At 51.4% G+C, this 21,023-nt stretch overlaps 1 long non-coding RNA gene across 2 annotated transcripts; it reads right to left on the bottom strand.

Moving 5' to 3' along the window:
• Positions 1 to 348: 348 nt before the first annotated feature.
• Positions 349 to 4,397, bottom strand: LOC128823280 (uncharacterized). Of its 2 annotated transcripts, XR_008441719.1 has the most exons (4): positions 3,485 to 4,397; positions 2,453 to 3,322; positions 1,322 to 2,174; positions 349 to 1,022 (listed from the first exon to the last, which is right to left on the bottom strand). It is a non-coding gene; the product is annotated as an uncharacterized LOC128823280 (long non-coding RNA). The 2 variants fall into 2 exon arrangements; XR_008441718.1 differs by having other exon boundaries at positions 1,322 to 3,322.
• Between the last annotated feature and the right edge of the window lie 16,626 nt (positions 4,398 to 21,023).

Here is a 21,023-nt window from a genome sequence, read left to right as displayed (position 1 = left end):
TCCGTTACCATCTCAGTTGGCAAGATCTTGTCCCTTCCCCAGCCTTAATCCCAGAGCCTCGTAACTAACAAGGAAGCACACGGCCTGTGAAGAAAACTACAGCGACTACAGATGAGGAATTCAAAGCACTGACCTCTTACTCACAGCCAGCGATGCAGAAGGCGGAAACATGAGGCCTATTCATGTCTCCTTAGAAGGATGTCCAGACTGCTCAGGTCCACTTCTGCCATATTCTTGTCCGGCTAGGGCTCCTGGACGATTCCTCTGCAAACTAATAAAGCCAAGCAAAAACTATCACTACACAGAGCTCTATTGGTGCGTCGAGTCTTGCCCTCATCCCTGCCTCCCTCTCCAGTCCCATCTACATCAGCTCCACTCGATGAACAGAGACCGAGTTCACACCGACAGTCACCGCTCCACTCTCGCACCCACTCCCCTGCATGATTTTTGTCCCCTCCTACTTCTCCATGGCTCCTGAGACAAAGCCTGTGGGGATGCACACGTAGCACGCCTGCCCGTGTCTTACGAAGGGAGACAACACGAGGAAAGGCAAGGACAGACAGAGAGAGCTAGAGGTTGTGTGTTGGCCAACGTACTAGAGAAGAGAGAGAGAGAGAGAGAGAGAGAGAGAAAGGAAAACATCGGAGGAAAGTAAGCACTCACCACGTGGAGTCATCCTCCTGGATGCAACCTTCTGCTGCAGAGGAGACACCGTTCCTGACCAGAGAAATGAGCAATCTCTCAAAATAGGGACCGTTTCTCCCTCGTGACCACAGCTAGTCAGGAACCTTTTCATACAAACCCAGCCCTACTGTACTGGGCTTCTCTACCTGGACTCAGGTTGGGCGTGAGCAGAGCCCTCATGAAACCAGACACTTATCTCACTGACAGCAGCGTCTCCTCAGCTCCCAGAGGGACGGCTTTTGCGTGGCATCAACAATGCTCAGAGTCTCGACGCTCTCGCTCGCTTTCCATCGCATGAGGGCAGTAGACTCTGACGCGTGACTTCGTTTCCCTTGGTACTAAACCCAGCGGGAGGCGGGAAACAAAAAAAATTAGCATCTTCATCTGCAACGTCGCGTAGTCTCCTTCATTTCACATCTCCCTTATCCCACGGCTCCATCCTCAACCCATCTCCCATTACTACGTTACAACTGCAACTACAAGGCACCCATTGTAACGGCACCCAAAATACTCACTTTGCTCACGAGATTCTTGTCCCTTCCCCAGCCTTAATCCCAGAGCCTCGTAACTAACAAGGAAGCACATGGCCTGTGAAGAAAACTACAGCGACTACAGATGAGGAATTCAAAGCACTGACCTCTGACTCACAGCCAGCGATGCAGAAGGCAGAAACATGAGGACTATTCATGTCTCCTTAGAAGGATGTCCAGGCTGCACAGGTCCACTTCCGCCATATTCTTGTGCGGCTAGGGCTCCTGGACAATTCCTCTGCAAACTAATAAAGCCAAGCAAAAACTATCACTACACAGAGCTCTATTGGTGCTGGAAATCTTGCTCTCAGCCCTGCCTCCCTCTCCAGTCCCATCTACATCAGCCCCACTCGATGAACAGAGACCGAGTTAACACCAACAGACACAGCCCTGCATGATTTTCATCCCCTCCTACTTTTCCATGGCTCCCGAAACCTGGCCTGCGGGGATGCACACCTAGCAAGCCTGCCCGTCTCCTACGAAGGGAGACGGCACGAGGAACAGAGAGAAAAGAGAATGAGAAAGTTGGCCAACACACTAGAGAAGAGAGAGAGAGAGAGAAGGAAAAAAAGTGGCAGGAAGGTAAGCAACTGACCACCTGGAGTCATCCTCCTGAATCCAACCTTCCACTCCGGAGGAGGTACTGTTCCTGACCAGAGAAACGAGCAACCTCTGAAAATAGGGACCTTTTCCCCCTCGTAACCACAGTTAGTCAGGAACCTTTTCATACAAACCCAGCCCTAACTTAGTGGGCTTCCCATCCTGGACTCAGGTTGGGCGTAAACAGAGCCCTCACCAAACCAGACACCTATTTCACTGATAGCGGCGTCTCCTCAGCTCCCAGATGGACGGCTTTTGTGTGGCATCAACAATGCTCAGAGTCTCAATGCTCTTGCTCGCTTTCCATCGCATGAGGGCAGTAGACTCTGACGTGTGACTTCGTTTTCCTTGGTACTAAAGCTAACAGAGGGTGGGAAAACCAAAAATATTAGCATCTCCGTCTGCAATGTCGCGTAGTCTCTTCATTTCACATCTCCACCCTCAACCCATCTCCCATTACTACGTTACAACTGCAACTAGAAGGTACCCATTGTAACGGCACTCAAAATACTCACTTTCCTCAGGAGATTCTTATCCCTTCCCCAGCCTTAATCCCATAACCTCATACCCAACGAGGAAGCACACGGCCTGTGAAGAAAACTACAGTGAGTACAGATGAGGAATTCAAAAGCACTGACCTCTTACTCACAGCCAGTGATGCAGAAGGCAGAAACATGAGGACTATTCATGTCTCCTTAGAAGGATGTCCAGGCTGCTCAGGTCCACTTCTGCCATATTCTTGTCCGGCTAGAGCTCCTGGATGATTCCTCTGCAAACTAAAAGTCAAGCAAAAACTATCACTACACAGAGCTCTATTGGTGCATCGAGTCTTGCCCTCATCCCTGCCTCCCTCTCCAGTCCCATCTACATCAGCCCCACTCGATGAACAGAGACCGAGTAAACACAGACAGTCACAGCTCCACTTTAGCGCTCACTGCCCCACATGGTTTTCGTCTGCTCCTACTTCTTCATGGCTCCCGAGACCTGGCTAGGATGCACACCTAGCATGCCTGCCCGTGTCCTACGAAGGGAGACGGCACAAGGAGAGGAGAGGAGAGGAGAGGAGAGGAGAGGAGAGGTCAGTGAGAAAGTTGGCCAACACATTAGAGAAGAGAGAGAGACAGACTGGGAGGAAGGCAAGCAACTCACCACCTGGAGTCATCCTCCTAGATGCAACCTTCCGCTGCGTAGCAGACACCACTCCTGGCCAGAGAAATGAGCAGACCCTGAAAATGAGGACCTTGCTCCCCTCATAACCACAGCTAGTCAAGAACATTTTCTTACAAACCAAGCCCCAGCTCATGTGGCGTCCCTAGCAGGAGCAAGGTGGGCTGTTAACACAGCAATCACCAAACCAGACACTTATCTCACTGAGAGTGGCGGCCGTTCCCCTCCCAGTAGGACGGCTTTTGCGTGGCATCAACAATGCTCACGGTTTCGTTGCTCTGGCTCGCTTTCCATCACATGAGGGCTTGAGACTCTGAGGCGTGACTTCTTTTCCCTCGGTCCTAAACCCAGCACAAGGCGAAAAAACAAATCCGTTACCATCTCAGTTGGCAAGATCTTGTCCCTTCCCCAGCCTTAATCCCAGAGCCTCGTAACTAACAAGGAAGCACACGGCCTGTGAAGAAAACTACAGCGACTACAGATGAGGAATTCAAAGCACTGACCTCTTACTCACAGCCAGCGATGCAGAAGGCGGAAACATGAGGCCTATTCATGTCTCCTTAGAAGGATGTCCAGACTGCTCAGGTCCACTTCTGCCATATTCTTGTCCGGCTAGGGCTCCTGGACGATTCCTCTGCAAACTAATAAAGTCAAGCAAGAACTATCACTACACAGAGCTCTATTGGTGCGTCGAGTCTTGTCCTCATCCCTGCCTCCCTCTCCAGTCCCATCTACATCAGCCCCACTCGATGAACAGAGACCGAGTAACCACAGACAATCACAGCTCCACTTTAGCGCCCACTGCCCCGCATGGTTTTCATCCGCTCCTACTTCTCCGTGGCTCCCGAGACCTGGCTAGGATGCACACCTAGCACGGATGCCCGTGGTCCTACGAAGGGAGACGGCATGAGGAGAGGAGAGGAAAGAGAGTGAGAAAGTTGGTCAACACACTAGACAAGAGAGAGACAAAGAAAAAAAATGGGAGCAAGGGAAGCAACTCACCACCTGGAGTCATCTGCCTGGATGCAACCTTCCGCTGCCGAGGACACACTGCAACTGTGCAGAGAAATAAGCAGCCCCTGAAAATAGGGACCTTGTCTCTCTCATAACCACAGCTGGTTAGGAACCATTTCTTACAAACCCAGCCCCAGCTAACGGGCCGTCCCTACCTGGGGCCAGAGGGGCCCTACGCAGAGCCCTCACCAAACCAGACATTTATTTCACTGACAATAGCGACTGCTCCACTGCTAACTGGATGGCTCCTGACTTGCATCAACAATGCTCGCGGGCTCACGGCACTCGCTCGCTTTCCATCCAAGGAGGGGAGTAAACTCTGACATTTGATTTCTTTTCTCTCGGTACTAATCCCGGCACAAGGAGGAAAAACAAATAAGTTACCACCTCAGTGGGCGCGTCGCATAGGCTATTCTTTTCGCCTGTCCTAAACGGCAGCGTCCCGCCCCAACCCCTCCCTCCCATTACCCCTTTAGCATTACAACTAAAACGCACCCCTTACAATGGCATCCAATATAATCACTCTACCCAGCAGACTCTGGCCCCTCCCCAGCCATAATCTCACAGAGTCCCGTACCCAATGAGAAAGCACATGGCCTGTGAAGAATACTACAGCGAGCACAGATGAGGAATTCAAAGCACTGATCCCTTACTCACAGCCAGTTATGCGGGAGTCAGAAAGCTGAGAACTGTTCATGTCTGCTTACAAGGGTGTACATGTCTGCTTACAGGGATGTCCCGTCTGCTCATGTCCACTTCTCCCAGTTTCTCGAGATAGGGGTCCTGGAAAATTCTTCTGGAAGCGCAGCTGCAAAAGCCAAGCATGAGCCATCACTACACAAACCTCTATTTGTGCTTCAAATCTTGTCCTCATACTGGTCTCCCTCTCGAATCCCATCTACTTCGGCCCCACTTGATGAACAGAGACCACAGTAACACCAACAGTCACAGCCGTGCATGATTTTCATCCCCTCCTACTTCTCCATGGCTCCAGAGACATAGCCTGTGGGGATGCACACGTAGCATTCCTGCCCGTGTCCTACGAAGGGAGATGGCATAAGGAGAGGAGAGGAGAGTCAGTGAGAAAGTTGGCCAACACATTAGAGAAGAGAGAGAGAGACAGACAGAAAGACAGACATGGGAGGAAGGCAAGCAACTCACCACCTGGAGTCATTCTTTTAGATGCAACCTTCCGCTGCGTAGGAGACACCGCTCCTGGCCAGAGAAATGAGCAGACCCTGAAAATGGGGTCCTTGTCCCCCTCATAATCACAGCTAGTCAAGAACATTTTCTTACAAACCCAGCCCCAGCTAATGTGGCGTCTCTAGCAGGAGCAAGGTGGACCATGAGCACAACCAACACCAAACCAGACACTTATCTCACTGAGAGTGGCGGCCATTCCCCTCCCAGTTGGACGGCTTTTGCGTGGCATCAACAATGCTCACTGTCTCGTTGCTCTGGCTCGCTTTCCATCGCATGAGGGCTTGAGACTCTGAGGCGTGACTTCTGTTCCCTCTGTCCTAAACCTAGCACAAGGCGAAAAAACAAATCCGTTACCATGTCAGTCTGCAACATCTCGTAGGCTCTTCCTTTCAACTCTCCCTCACGGCGGGGCTCCTGCCTCAAACAGCTTCCCATTACACCTTTAGCATTACAACCAAAAAGCACCCCTTGCAAAGGCACCCGACAGTCACCCTGGACAGCAGACTCTGGACCCTTCCCAGCCGTAATCTCACAGAGCCCCATACCCAAGGAGAAAGCACACAGCTTGTGAAGAATACTAAAGCGAGCACAGATGAGCAATTCAGACCATTGACCGCTTACTCACAGCCAGTAATGCGGGAGTCAGAAAGCGGAGGACTGTTCATGTCTGCTTATAAGGATGTCCAGTCTGCTCATGTCCACTTCTGCCACTTTCTCCTCAGGATAGGGCTCTTGGAAAATTCCCCAGGAAGCGAAGCTGCAAAAGCCAAGCATGACCCATCACTACTTAGAGCTCTATTTGTGCTTCAAATCTTGCCCTCATCCTGGCCTCCCTCTCCAATCCCATCTACATCAGCCCCACTCAATGAACAGAGACTGAGTTAACACCGACAGTCACCGCTCCACTCTCGCACGCACTCCCCTGCATGATTTTCGTCCCCTCCTACTTCTCCATGGCTCCCGAGACAAAGCCTGTGGGGATGCACATGTAGCACGCCTGCCCGTGTCTTACGAAGGGAGACAACACGAGGAAAGAAAAGGACAGACAGTGAGAGATAGAGGGTGTGTGTTGGCCAAAGTACTAAAGAGAGAGAGAGAGAGAGAGAGAGAGAGAGAGAGAGAGAGAGAGAGGAAAACATCGGAGGAAAGCAAGCACTCACCACATGGAGTCATCCTCCCGGATGCAACCTTCTGCTGTGGAGGAGACACCATTCCTGACCAGAGAAATGAGCAAACTCTCAAAATAGGGACCTTTTCTCCCTCGTGACCACAGCTAGTTAGGAACCTTATCATAAAAGCCCAGCCCAAACTCAGTGGGCTTCCCCACCTGGACTCAGGTTGGGCATAAGCAGAGCCCTCATGAAACCAGACACTTATCTCACTGACAGCGGAGTCGCCTCAGCTCCCAGAGGGACGGCTTTTGCGTGGCATCAACAATGCTCGGAGTCTCAACGCTCTCGCTTGCTTTCCATCGCATAAGGGCAGTAGACTCTGACGCGTGACTTCGTTTCCCTCAGTACTAAACCCAGCGGAAGTGGGGAACCAAAAAAATTAGCATTTTCGTCTGCAATGTTGTGTCGTCTCCTTCATTTCACATCTCCCATATCCCACGGCTCCACCCTCAACCCATCTCCCATTACTATGTTACACCTGTAACTATAAGGCTCCCATTGTAACGGCACCCAAAATACTCACTTTGCTCAGGAGACTCGTTCCTTCCCCAGCCTTAATCCCAGAGCCTCGTAACCAACGAGGAAGCACACGGCCTGTCAAGAAAATTACAGCAACTACAGATGAAGAATTCAAAGCACTGACTTCTTACTCATAGCCAGCAATGCAGAAGGCAGAAACATGAGGCCTATTCATGTCTCCTTAAAAGTATGTCCAGGCTGCGCAGGTCCACTTCCGCCATATTCTTGCGTGGCTAGGGCTCCTGGACGATTCCTCTGCGAACTAATAAAGTCAAGCAAGAATCATCACTACACAGAGCTCTGTTGGTGCTGGAAATCTTGCTCTCAGCCCTGCCTCCCTCTCCAGTCCCATCTACATCGGCCCCATTCAATGAACAGAGACCGAGTTAACACCGACAGTCACCGCTCCACTCTCGCACCCACTACCCCCATGATTTTTGTCCGCGACTCCCGAGATCTGGCCTGTGGGGACGCACACCTAGCACGCCTGCCCGTGTCCTACGAAGGGAGACGGCACAAGGAAAGGAGAGGAGAGTAGAGGAGAGACAGTGAGAAAGTTGGCCAACACAATAGAGAAGAGAGAGACACAGACATGGGAGGAAGGCAAGCAACTCACCACCTGGAGTCATCCTCCTAGATGCAACCTTCCGCTGCATAGGAGACACCGCTCCTGGCCAGAGAAATGAGCAGGCCCTGAAAATGGGGACCTTGTCTCTCCCGAAAAGCACAGCTTGTCAGGAACCATTTCTTACAAACCCAGCCCCAGATAAAGTGGCGTCCCTAGCATGAGCAAAGTGGGCCGTGAGCACAGCAATCACCAAACCAGACACTTATCTCACTGAGAGTGGCGTGTGCTTGCATCCGAGATAGACAACACTTGCTTGGCATCAACAATGCTCACTGTCTCTTCGCTCTGGCTCGCTTTCCATCGCATGAAGGCTTGAGACTCTGAGGCGTGACTTCTTTTCCCTCGGTCCTAAACCCAACACAAGGGGAAAAAACAAATCCGTTACCATCTCTGTTGGCAATGTCTCATAGGCTCTTCCTTTTGCCTCTCCTGCACAGCGGGGCTCCTCCCTCAAACATCTTCCCATTACACCTTTATCATTACAACCAAAAAGAACACCTTGCAACGGCACCCGATATAGTCACTCTGCACAGCAGACTCTGGACCCTCCCCAGCCGTAATCTCACAGAGACCCATACCCAACGAGGAAGCACATGGCCTGTGAAGAATACTACAGCGAGCACAGATGAGCAATTCAAAGCACTGACTGCTTACTCACAGCCAGTAATGCGGGAGTCAGAAAGCGGACGACTGTTCATGTCTGCTTACAAAAGATGTCCAGTCTGCTCATGTTCACTTCTGCCACTTTCTCCTCAGGATAGGGCTCTTGGAAAATTCCTCTGGAAGCGCAGCTGCAAAAGCCAAGCATGAGCCATCACTACTTAAAGCTCTATTTGTTGCTTCAAATCCTGCCCTCATCCTGGCCTCCCTCTCCAATCCCATCTACATCAGCCCCACTCGATGAACAGAGACCGAGTTAACACCAACAGACACAGCCGTGCATGGTTTTCGTCCCCTCCTACTTCTCCATGGCTCCCAAGACCTGGCCTGTGGGGATGCACAGCTAGCACGCATGCCCATGTCGTACGAAGGGAGATGGCACGAGGACATGAGAGGAAAGAGTGAGAAAGTTGGCCAACACACAAGAGAAGAGAGAGAGAGAGAGAGAGAGAGAGAGAGAGAGAGAGAGAGAGACGGAAAAAAAATGGCAGGAAGGTAAGCAACTGACCACCTGGAGTCATCCTCCTGAATCCAACCTTCCGCTGCGGAGGAGGTACTGTTCCTGACCAGAGAAACGAGCAACCTCTGAAAATAGGGACCTTTTCCCCCTCGTAACCACAGTTAGTCAGGAACCTTTTCATACAAACCCAGCCCTAACTTAGTGGGCTTCCCATCCTGGACTCAGGTTGGGCGTGAGCAGAGCCCTCACCAAACCAGACACTTATCTCACTGATAGCGGCGCCTCCTCAGCTCCCAGATGGACGGCTTTTGTGTGGCATCAACAATGCTCAGAGTCTCAATGCTCTTGCTCGCTTTCCATCGCATGAGGGCAGTAGACTCTGACGTGTGACTTCGTTTTCCTTGGTACTAAAGCTAACAGAGGGTGGGAAAACCAAAAAAATTAGCATCTCCGTCTGCAATGTCGCGTAGTCTCTTCATTTCACATCTCCACCCTCAAACCATCTCCCATTACTACGTTACAACTGCAATTAGAAGGTACCCATTGTAACGGCACTCAAAATACTCACTTTCCTCAGGAGATTCTTGTCCCTTCCCCAGCCTTAATCCCAGAGCCTCATACCCAACGAGGAAGCACACGGCCTGTGAAGAAAACTACAGTGAGTACAGATGAGGAATTCAAAAGCACTGACCTTTTACTCACAGCCAGCGATGCAGAAGGCAGAAACATGAGGCCTATTCATGTCTCCTTAGAAGGATGTCCAGGCTGCTCAGGTCCACTTCTGCCATATTCTTTTCCGGCTAGAGCTCCTGGATGATTCCTCTGCAAACTAATAAAGTCAAGCAAGAACTATCACTACACAGAGCTCTATTGGTGCGTCGAGTCTTGCCCTCATCCCTGTCTCCCTCTCCAGTCCCATCTACATCAGCCCCACTCGATGAACACAGACAGTCACAGCTCCACTTTAGCGCTCACTGCCCCACATGGTTTTCGTCTGCTCCTACTTCTTCATGGCTCCCAAGACCTGGCTAGGATGCACACCTAGCATGCCTGTCCGTGTCCTACGAAGGGAGATGGCACAAGGAGAGGAGAGGAGAGGAGAGGAGACGAGAGGAGAGTCAGTGAGAAAGTTGGCCAACACATTAGAGAAGAGAGAGAGACAGACTGGGAGGAAGGCAAGCAACTCACCACCTGGAGTCATCCTCCTAGATGCAACCTTCCGCTGCGTAGCAGACACCACTCCTGACCAGAGAAATGAGCAAACCCTGAAAATGAGGACCTTGCTCCCCTCATAACCACAGCTAGTCAAGAACATTTTCTTACAAACCCAGCCCCAGCTCATGTGGCGTCCCTAGCAGGAGCAAGGTGGGCTGTTAACACAGCAATCACCAAACCAGACACTTATCTCACTGAGAGTGGCGGCTGTTCCCCTCCCAGTAGGACGGCTTTTGCGTGGCATCAACAATGCTCACGGTTTCGTTGCTCTGGCTCGCTTTCCATCACACGAGGGCTTGAGACTCTGAGGCGTGACTTCTTTTCCCTCGGTCCTAAACCCAGCACAAGGCGAAAAAACAAATCCGTTACCATCTCAGTTGGCAAGATCCTGTCCCTTCCCCAGCCTTAATCCCAGAGCCTTGTAACTAACGAGGAAGCAAATGGCCTGTGAAGAAAACTACAGTGAGTACAGATGAGGAATTCACAGCATTGACCTCTTACTCACAGCCAGCGATGCAGAAGGCAGAAACATGAGGCCTATTCATGTCTCCTTAGAAGGATGTCCAGACTGCTCAGGTCCACTTCTGCCATATTCCTGTCCAGCTAGGGTCCTGGACAATTGCTCTGCAAACTAATAAAACCAAGCAAGAACTATCACTACACAGAGCTCTACTGGTGCGTTGAATCTTGCCCTCATCCCTGCCTCTGTCTCCCATTCCATCTACATCAGCCCCACTCGATGAACAGAGACCGAGTAACCACAAACAGTCACAGCTCCACTTTAGCACCCACTGCCCCGCATGGTTTTCGTCTGCTCCTACTTCTCCGTGGCTCCCAAGACCTGGCTAGGATGCACACCTAGGACGGATGCTCGTGGTCCTACGAAGGGAGACGGCATGAGAGGAGAGGAAAGAGACTGAGAAAGTTGGCCAACACACTAGAGGAGAGAGAGAGAGAGAGAGAGAAACAAAATGGGAGGAACGCAAGCAACTCACCACCTGAGTCATCCTCCTGGATGCAACCTTCCGCTGCCGAGGACGCACCACATCTGGGCAGAGAAATGAGCAGCCCCTGAAAATGGGGACCTTGTCTCTCTCGTAACCGCAGCTGGTTAGGAACCATTTCTTACAAACCCAGCCCCAGCTAACGGGGCATCCCTACTTGGAGCCAGTGGGGCCCTACGCAGAGCCCTCACCAAACCACACACTTATCTCACTGACAGTAGCAACTGCTCCACTGCTAAGTGGACGGCTCCAAATTTGTATTAACAATGCTCACAGGCTCACTGCTCTCGCTCGCTTTCCATCCGACGAGGGGAGTAAACTTTCACGTTTGATTTCTTTTCCCTTGGCACTAAACCCGGCACAAGGAGAAAAAACAAATAAGTTACCACCTCAGTGGGCAGCGTCGCGTAGGTTATTCTTTTCGCCTCTCCCCCACAGCAGCACTGCGCACCGAACCCTCCCGCGCATAATACCCTTAGCACTAGAACTGAAAAGCACCCCTTGCAACGGCATCCGAAATAATCACTCTGCACAGCAGACTCTGGCCCCTCCCCAGCTGTAAATGCACAGAACCCCGTACCCAAGAAGAAAGCTCACGGCCTGCAAAGACTACAACAGCGAGCTCAGATGGGCAATTCAAAGCACCGACCGCTTACTCACAGCCAATTATGTGGGAGTCAGAAAGCTGAGGACTGTTCATGTCTGCTAACAAGGATGTCCAGTCTGCTCATGTCCACTTTGCCACTTTCTCCTCAGGATAGGGCTCTGGAAGCACAGCTGCAAAAGCCAAGCATGAGCCATCACTACTTAAAGCTCTATTTGTTGCTTCAAATCTTGCCCTCATCGTGGCCTCCCTCTCCAACCCCATCTACATCAGCCCCACTCGACGAACAGAGACCGAGATGACACCGACAGTCACAGCCCTGGATGATTTTCATCCCCTCCTACTTCTCCATGGCTCCCGACACACAGCCTGTGGGGATGCACACATTACACAGCTGCCCGTGTCTTATGAAGGGAGACAACACGAGGAAAGGCAAGGACAGAGAGAGAGATAGAGGGTGTGTGTTGGCCAATGTACTAGAGAAGACAGACAGAGAGAGAAAAACATGGGAGGAAAGCAAGCAACTGACCACCTGGAGTCATCCTCCTGAATCCAACCTTCCCCTACGGAGGACACACCGTTTCTGGCCAGAGAAATGAGCAACCACTGAAAATAGGGACCTTTTCTCCCTCGTAACTACAGCTAGTCAGGAACCTTTTCATACAAACCCAGCCCTACCGTACTGGGCTTCCCTACCTGGACTCAGGTTGGGCATGAGCAGAGCCCTCATGAAACCAGACACTTATCTCACTGACAGCGGCGTCTCCTCGGCTCCCAGATAGATGGCTTTTGCGTGACATCAACAATGCTCAGAGTCTCGACTCTCTGGCTCGCTTTGCATCCCATGAGGGCCGTAGACTGACGTAGACTGACGTGTGACTTTGTTTTCCTTGGTACTAAATCCAGGTTGGGGGGGAGGAGGGGTGAGATTAGCATCTCCATCTGCAATGTCGTGTACTCTTTTCATTTCACATCTCCCATATCCCACAGCTCCACCCCCAACCCATCTCCCATTACTAAGTTACAACTGCATCTAGAAGGCACCCATTGTAACGGCACCCATTGTAACGGCACCCAAAATACTCACTTTCCTCAGGAGACTCGTCCCTTTCCCAGCCTTAATCCCAGAGCCTCGTACCCAACGAGGAAGCACACGGCCTATGAAGAATACTACAGCTACGCTTCCAGAGGAATTTTCCGGGAGCCCTAGACCGAGGAGCAAGTGGCAGAGGTGGACATGAGCACACTGGACATCCTTGTAAGCAGACATGAACAGTCCTCAGCTTTCTGACTCCCACATAATTGGCTGTGAGTAGGCGGTCAATAGTCTGAATTCCTCAGCTGTGCTCGCTGTATTATTCTTCACGGGCCGTGTGCTTCCTCGTTGAGTACGGGACTCTGCGAGATTACGGATGGGGAGTGGCCAGAGTCTGCTGTGCAGAGTGACTATGTCGGGTGCCATTGCAAAGGGTGCTTTTTGGTTGCAATGCTAAAGGTGTAAAGGGAAGAGGGTTGAGGGCGGAGCCCCGTCGTGGGGGAGAGACAAAAAGAAGGGCCTACGAGGCGTTGCCTACTGAGATGGTAACTTGCTTGGGTTTTTTTCCCTTTGCGCTTGGTTTAGTACCAAGGAAAAAGAAGTCGCGCGTCAGAGTCTACTGCCCTCACGTGATGTAAAGTGAGGGACAGCAGCGAGCCTGTAACCCCTGTGGATGCCAGGAAAGAGCCGTCTATCTGGGATCCGAGCAGACGCCACTCTCCGTGAGATAAGTGTCTGGTTTGGTGATTGCTGTGCTCGCGGTCCACCTTGCTTCTGCTAGGGACGCCCTGTTAGCTGGGGCTGGGTTTGTAAGAAATGGTTCCTGACCAGCTCTGCTTACTAGAGAGACAAGGTCCAGAAGGTTGGATCCAGGAGGATGACTCAGGTGGTGAGTTGCTTGCTTTCCTCCCATCTCTCTCTCTCTCTCTCTTTTCTCTTGGCCAACACACAGCCTCTCCCTCTCTCTCTCTGTCCTTGCCTTTCCTTCTGCTATCTCACTTCTTAAGACCGTGGTAGGCATGCTAGGTGTGCATCCCCACAAGCCAGGTCTTGGGAGTCGCAGACGAAAAGCATGCTGGGCAGTGGGTGCAAGAGAGGAGCGGTGACGGTCGGTGTTATCTCAGTCTCTGTTCATTGAGCGGGGCACAGTGAGAAAGTTGGCCAACACACTAGAGAAGAGAGAGAGAGAGAGAGGAAAAAAAAATATGGGAGGAAAGCAAGCAACTCACCACCTGAGTCATCCTCCTGGATCCAACCTTCTGCTGCGGAGGAGACACTGTTCCTGACCAGAGAAATGAGCAACCTTTGAAAATAGGGACCTTTTCTCCCTCGCGACCACAGCTAGTCAGAAACCTTTTCCTACAAACCCAGCCCTACCGTACTGGGCTTCCCTACCTGGACTCAGGTTGAGCGTGAGCAGAGCCCTCACCAAACCAGACACTTATCTCACTCACAGCGGCGTCTCCTCAGCTCCCAGATGGACGGCTTTTGCGTGGCATCAGCAATGCTCAGAGTCTCGACGCTCTGTCTTTCTTTCCATCGCATGAGGGCAGTAGACTCTGACGCGTGACTTCGTTTTCCTTGATACTAAACCCAGCAGAGAGGGGAAAAAACAAAAAAAAATTAGCATCTGCAATGTCGTGTCGACTCTTCATTTCACATTTCCCATGTCCCACGGCTCCGCCCTCAACCCATCTCCCATTACTATGTTACAACTGCAACTAGAAGGCACCCATTGTAACGGCACCCAAAATACTCACTTTGCTCAGGAGACTCTCGTCCCTTCCTCTGCCTTAATCCCAGAGCCTCAGAGCCAACGAGAGAGCACACGGTCTCGGAAGAAAATGACAACGATTACAGATGAGGAATTGAAAGCACTGACCTCTTACTCACAGCCAGTGATACAGAAGGCAGAAACATGACAACTATTCACGTCTCCTTAGAAGCATGTCCAGGCTGCTCAGGTCCACTTCTGCAATATTCTTGTCCAGCTAGGGCTCCGGGACGATTCCTCTGCAAACTAATAAAGCCAAGCAAGAACTATCACTACACAGAGCTCTATTGGTGCTGAAAATCTTGCTCTCAGCCCTGCCTCCCTCTCCAGTCCCATCTACATCAGCCCCATTCGATGAACAGAGACTGAGTAAACACAGACAGTCACAGCTCCACTTTAGCGCCCACTGCCCCACATGCTTTTCGTCCACTCTTACTTCTCCATGGCGCCCGAGACCTGGCTTGTAGGGATACACACCTAGCACGTCTACCACTGTCTTACGAAGGGAGACAGCAGAAGGAAAGGGAAGGACAGAGAGAGAGAGAGAGAGAGAGAGAGAGAGAGGGGCTGTGTGTTGGCCAAGAGAAGAGAAAGATGGGAGGAAGGCAAGCAACTCACCACCTGGAGTCATTCTCCTAGATGCAACCTTCTGCTGCAGAGGAGACACCGTTCCTGACCAGAGAAATGAGCAGCCCCTGAAAATGGGGACCTTGTCTCTCTCGTAACCACAGCTGGTTAGGAACCATTTCTTACAAACCCAGCCCCAGCTAATGGGGCATCCCTACTTGGAGCCAGTGGGGCCCTACGCAGAGCCCTCACCAAACCAGACACTTATCTCGCTGACAGTAGCGACTGCTCCACTGCCAACTGGACGGCTCCTCACTTGCATCAACAATGCTTGTGGGCTTGCTGCTCTCACTCGCTTTCCATCCGATGTGGGGAGTAATCTCTGATGTTTGATTTCTTTTCCCTCCGTACTAAACCCAGCACAAGGAGGAAAAAAACAAGCAAGTTACCATCTCAGTGGGCAACGTCTCATAGGCTCTTCTTTTCGTCTCTCCTACACGACGGGGCTCCGCCCTCAACCCTCCCCAGAAGACTTAGCATTACAACCAAAAAGCATCCCTTGCCACAGCACCCAAAATAATCACTCTGCCCAGCAGACTCCAGCCCCTCCCCAGCCGTAATCTCTCAGAGCCCCATACCCAACGAGGAAGCACACGGCCTGTGAAGAATACTACAGCGAGCACAGATGAAGAATTCAGACCATTGACCGCTTACTCACAGTCAGTTATGCGGGAGTCAGAAAGCTGATGACTGTTCATGTCTGCTTACAAGGATGTCCAGTCTGCTCATGACCACTTCTGCCACTTTCTCCTCGATCTAGGGCTCCCGGAAAATTCCTCTGGAAGCGTAACTGCAAATGCCAAGCATGAGCCATCACTACACAAAGCTCTATTGGTGCTTCAAATTTTGCCCTCATCCTGGCCTCCCTGTCCAATCCCATCTACCTCGGCCCCACTCGACCAACAGAGACCGAGTTAACACCGACAGCCACTGCTACGCATGATTTTCGTTAGCTCTTATTTCTCCGTGGATCCTGAGACCTAGCCTGTAGGGATGCACACTTAGCACACCTGCGCGTGTCTTACGAAGGGAGACGGCACGAGGAGAGGAGAGGAAAGAGAGTGAGAAAGTTGGCCAACACACTAGAGAAGAGAGGGAGAGAGAGAAAGATGAAAAAAAAATATGGGAGGAAAACAAGCAACTCACCACCTGAGTCATCCTCCTGGATCCAACCTTCCGCTGCGGAGGAGACATTGTTCCTGACCAGAGAAATGAGCAAGCTCTGAAAATAGGGACCTTTTCTCCCTCGTGACCACAGCTAGTCAGAAACCTTTTCATACAAACCCAGCCCTACCGTACTGCACTTCCCTACCTCGACTCAGGTTGGGCGTGAGCAGGGCACTCACCAAACCAGACACTTATCTCACTGACAGCAGCATCTCCTCAGCTCCCAGATGGACGGCTTTTGCGTGGCATCAACAATGCTCAGAGTCTCGACGCTCTGGCTCGCTTTCCATTGCATGAGGGCAGTAGACTCTGACGTGTGACTTCGTTTTCCTTGGTACTAAACCCAGCAGAGGAGGGGAAATACAAAAAAAAATTAGCTTCTCCGTCTGCAATGTCGCATCGTCTCTTCATTTCACATTTCCCATATCCCACGGCTCCACCCTCAACCCATCTCCCATTACTATGTTCGTTTTCCTTGGTACTAAACCTAACAGAGGGTGGGAAAACCAAAAAAATTAGCATCTCCGTCTGCAATGTCGCGTAGTCTCTTCATTTCACATCTCCACCCTCAACCCATCTCCCATTACTATGTTACAACTGCAACTAGAAGGCACCCATTGTAACGGCACCCAAAATACTCAGTTTCCTCAGGAGACTCTCGTCCCTTCCTCTGCCTTAATCACAGAGCCTCGTATCCAAAAAGGGAGCATCCGGCCTGGGAAGAACACGACAGCGACTACAGATGAGGAATTCAAAGCACTGACCTCTTACTCACAGCCAGCGATGCAAAAGGCAGAAACATGAGGACTATTCACGTCTCCTTAGAAGGATGTCCAGGCTGCTCGGGTCCACTTCTGCCATATTCTTGTCCGGCTAGGGCTCCGGGACAATTCCTCAGCGAACTAATAAAGCCAAGCAAGAACTATCACTACACAGAGCTCTATTGGTGCTGGAAATCTTGCCCTCAGCCCTGCCTCCCTCTCCAGTCCCATCTACCTCGGCCCCGCTCAATGAACAGAGACTGAGATAACACCGACCGTCACCGCTCCACTCTCGCACCCACTGCCCCGCATGCTTTTCGTCCGTGACTCCCAAGACCTGGCTTCTGGGGATGCACACCTAGCAAGCCTGCCACTGTCTTACAAAGGGAGATAGCAGAAGGAAAGACAAGGAGAGAGAGAGAGAGAGAGAGAGAGAGAGAGAGAGAGAGGGGGGCTGTGTGTTGGCCAAGAGAAGAGAGAGAGAGAGAGAGAGAGAAAGATGGGAGGAAGGCAAGCAACTCACCACCTGGAGTCATCCTCCTAGATGCAACCTTCTGCGGCGGAGGACACACCGCTCCTGACCAGAGAAATAAGCAGCCCCTGAAAATGGGGACCTTGTCTGTCTAGTAAGCACAGCTGGTCAGGAACCATTTCTTACAAACCCAGCCCCAGCTAACAGGGCGTCCCTAGCAGGAGTAAGGTGGACCGCGAGCACAGCAATCACCAAACCAGACACTTATCTCATGGAGAGTGGCGTCTGCTCGGATCCCAGATAGACGGCTCTTCCCTGGCATCAACAGGGGTCACAGGCTCGCTGCTCTCCCTCATTTTACATCGCATGAGGGCAGTAGACTCTGAAGCGTGACTTCTTTTTCCTTGGTACTAAACCCAGCACAAGGGGGAAAAAAAAACCAAGCAAGTTACCATCTCAGTGGGCAACGTCTCATAGGCTCTTCTTTTGGTCTCTCCCAGAAGACGGGGCTCCGCCCTCAACCCTCCCCATAATACCTTTAGCATTACAACCAAAAAGCACCCCTTTGCAACGGCACCCGACATGGCCACTCCCCAACCGTAATCTCACAGAGTCCCGAACCCAATGAGGAAGCACACGGCCTGTGAAGAATACTACAGCGAGCAAAGATGAGGAATTCAAAGCACTGACCACTTACTCACAGCTAGTTAAACAGGAGGCAGAAAGCTGAGGACTGTTCATGTCTGCTTACATGGATGTCCAGTCTGCTCATGTCCACTTCTGCCACTTTCTTCTCAGGATAGGGCTCTTGGAAAATTCCTCTGGAAGCGCAGCTGCAAAAGCCAAGCATGAGCCATCACTACACAAAGCTCTATTGCTGCTTCAAATCTTGTCCTCATCATGACACCTCTCTCCAGTCCCATCTACATCAGCCCCACTTGATGAACAGAGACCGAGTTAACACCGACAGTCACAGCCCTGCATGATTTTCGCCCTCTCCTACTTCTCCATGGCTCCCGAGACATAGCCTGTGGCGATGCACACGTATCACACCTGACCGTGTCTTATGAAGGGAGACAGCATGAGGAAAGGCAAGGATAGACAGAGAGAGATAGAGGGTGTGTGTTGGCCAACGTACTAGAAAAGAGAGAGAGAGAGAGAGAGAGAGAAAAAACATGGGAGGAAGGCAAGCAACTCACTACCTGGAGTCATCCTCCTGGAGGCAACCTTCTGCTGCGGAGGAGACACTGTTCCTGACCAGAGAAATGAGCAACCTCTGAAAATAGGGACCTTTTCTCTCCCGTAACCACAGCTAATCAGAAACCTTGTCAAACAAACCCAGCCCAGCTGTACTGGTCTTCCCTACCTGAACTCAGGTGAGGCGTGAGCAGAGCCCTCACCAAACCAGACACTTATCTCACTCACAGCGGCGTCTCCTCGGCTCTGAGATGGACGGCTTTTGCGTGGCATCAACAATGCTCAGAGTCTCAATGCTCTCGCTCGCTTTCCATCGCATGAGGGCAGTAGACTCTAATGTGTGACTACTTTTTCCTTGGTACTAAACCCAGCAGAGAGGGGGAAAAAAACAAAAAATAAATTAGCATCTCCATCTGCTATGTCGCATCGTCTCTTCATTTCACATTTCCCATATCCCACGGCTCCACCCTCAACCCAACTCCCATTACTACGTTACAACTGCAACTAGAAGGCACCCATTGTAACGGCACCCAAAATACTCACTTTGCTCAGGAGACTCTTGTCCCTTCCTGAGTCTTAATCCCAGAGCCTCGGACCCAACGAGGAAGCATATGGCCTGGGAAGAAAACTACAGCGACTACAGATGAGGAATTGAAAGCACTGACCTCTTCTTACTCACAGCCAGTGATACAGAAGGCAGAAACATGAGGACTATTCATGTCTCCTTAGCAGCATGTCCAGACTGCTCAGGTCCACTTCTGCCATATTCTTGTCCGGCTATGGCTCCTGGACGATTCCTCTGCAAACTAATAAAACCAAGCAAGAACTATCACTACACAGAGCTCTATTGGTGCTGGAAATCTTGCCCTCAGCCCTGCCTCCCTCTCTAGTCCCATCTACATTAGCCTCACTCGATGAACAGAATCCGAGTAAACACAGACAGATAGTGACAGCTCCACTTTAGAGCCCACAGCCCCGCATGCTTATGTCCACTCCTACTTCTCCATGGCGCCCAAGACCTGGCCTGTGGGGATGTACACCTAGCATGCTTGCCAGTGTCCCACGAAGGCAGACGGCACTAGGAGAGGAGAGGAAAGTAGAGTGAGAAAGTTGGCCAACACACTAGAAAGAGAAAGAGAAGATAAAGATGGGAGGAAGGCAAGGAACTCACCACCTGGAGTCATCCTCCTAGATGCAACTTTCTGCTGCGGAGGACACACCGCTCCTGGCCAGAGAAATGAGCAGCCCCTGAAAATGGGGACCTTGTCTCTCTCGTAAGCGGTTGGTCAGGAACCATTTCTTACAAACCCAGCTCCAGCTAACAGGGCGTCCGTAGCAGGACCAAGGTGGACCACGAGCACAGCAATCACCAAACCAGACACTTATCTCACGGGGAGTGGCGTCTGCTCGGATCCCAGATAGACGGCTCTTCCGTGGCATCAACAGGGGTCACAGGCTCGCTGCTGTCCCTCACTTTACATGGCATGAGGGCAGTAGACTGACGCACAACTTCTTTTTCATTGGTACTAAACCCAGCACAAGGGGGGAAAAAGCAAGCAAGTTACCATCTCAGTAGGCAACGTCTCATAGGCTCTTCTTTTCGTCTTTCCCATATGATGAGGCTATGCCCTCAACCCTCCCCGTTACACCTTTAGCATTAAAACCAAAAAGCCCCTCCCCAGCCGTAATCTCACAGAGTCCCGTACCCAACGAGGAAACACATGGCCTGTGAAGAATACTACACCGAACACAGGAATTCAGACCATTGACCGCTTACTCACAGCCAGTTATGCGGGAGTGAGAAAGGTGAGGACTGTTCATGTCTGCTTACAAGGATGTCCACTTCTGCCACTTTCTCCTCGAGATAGGGCTCCTGGAAAATTCCTCTGGAAGCGCAGCTGCAAAAGCCAAGCATGAGCCATCACTACTTAAAGCTCTATTGGTGTTTCAAATCTTGCCCTCATCCTGGCCTCTCTCTCCAGTCCCATCTACATCGGCCCCCACTGAATAAATGCCGACAGTCACAGCTCCACTTTATCGCCCACTGCCCCGCATGCTTTCCGTCCACTCCTACTTCTCCATGGTGCCCGAGACCTGGCTTGTGGGGATAGACATCTAGCATGCCTACCACTGTCTTACGAAGGGAGACAGCACAAGGAAAGGCAAGGACAGACAGAGAGAGAGAGATAGAGGCTGTGTGTTGGCCAAGTGAAGAGAGAGAGAAAGAAAGAGAAAGATGGAAGGAAGGCAAGCAACTCACCATCTGGAATCATCCTCCTAGATGCAACCTTCTGCTGCGGAGGACACACCGCTCCTGGCTAGAGAAATGAGCAGCACCCGAAAATGGGGACCTTGTCTGTCTAGTAAGCACAGCTGGTCAGGAACCAGTTTCTTCTGCCACAGGACAGCACTCCTTCCCCAACCGTCCCCCACATTAAGCCTTCAGCACTACAACCAAAAAGCACCCCTTGCAACAGCACCCGATATTATCACTCTGCATAGCAGACTCTGGCCTCTCCCCAGCCGTAA

Source organism: Malaclemys terrapin, chromosome 15 (assembly GCF_027887155.1).
Source record: "Malaclemys terrapin pileata isolate rMalTer1 chromosome 15, rMalTer1.hap1, whole genome shotgun sequence".
NCBI classification, from domain to species: Eukaryota; Metazoa; Chordata; order Testudines; family Emydidae; genus Malaclemys; species Malaclemys terrapin.
Note: the sequence above shows the minus strand (reverse complement) of the source record. Positions and strands in the feature narration are given on the sequence as shown.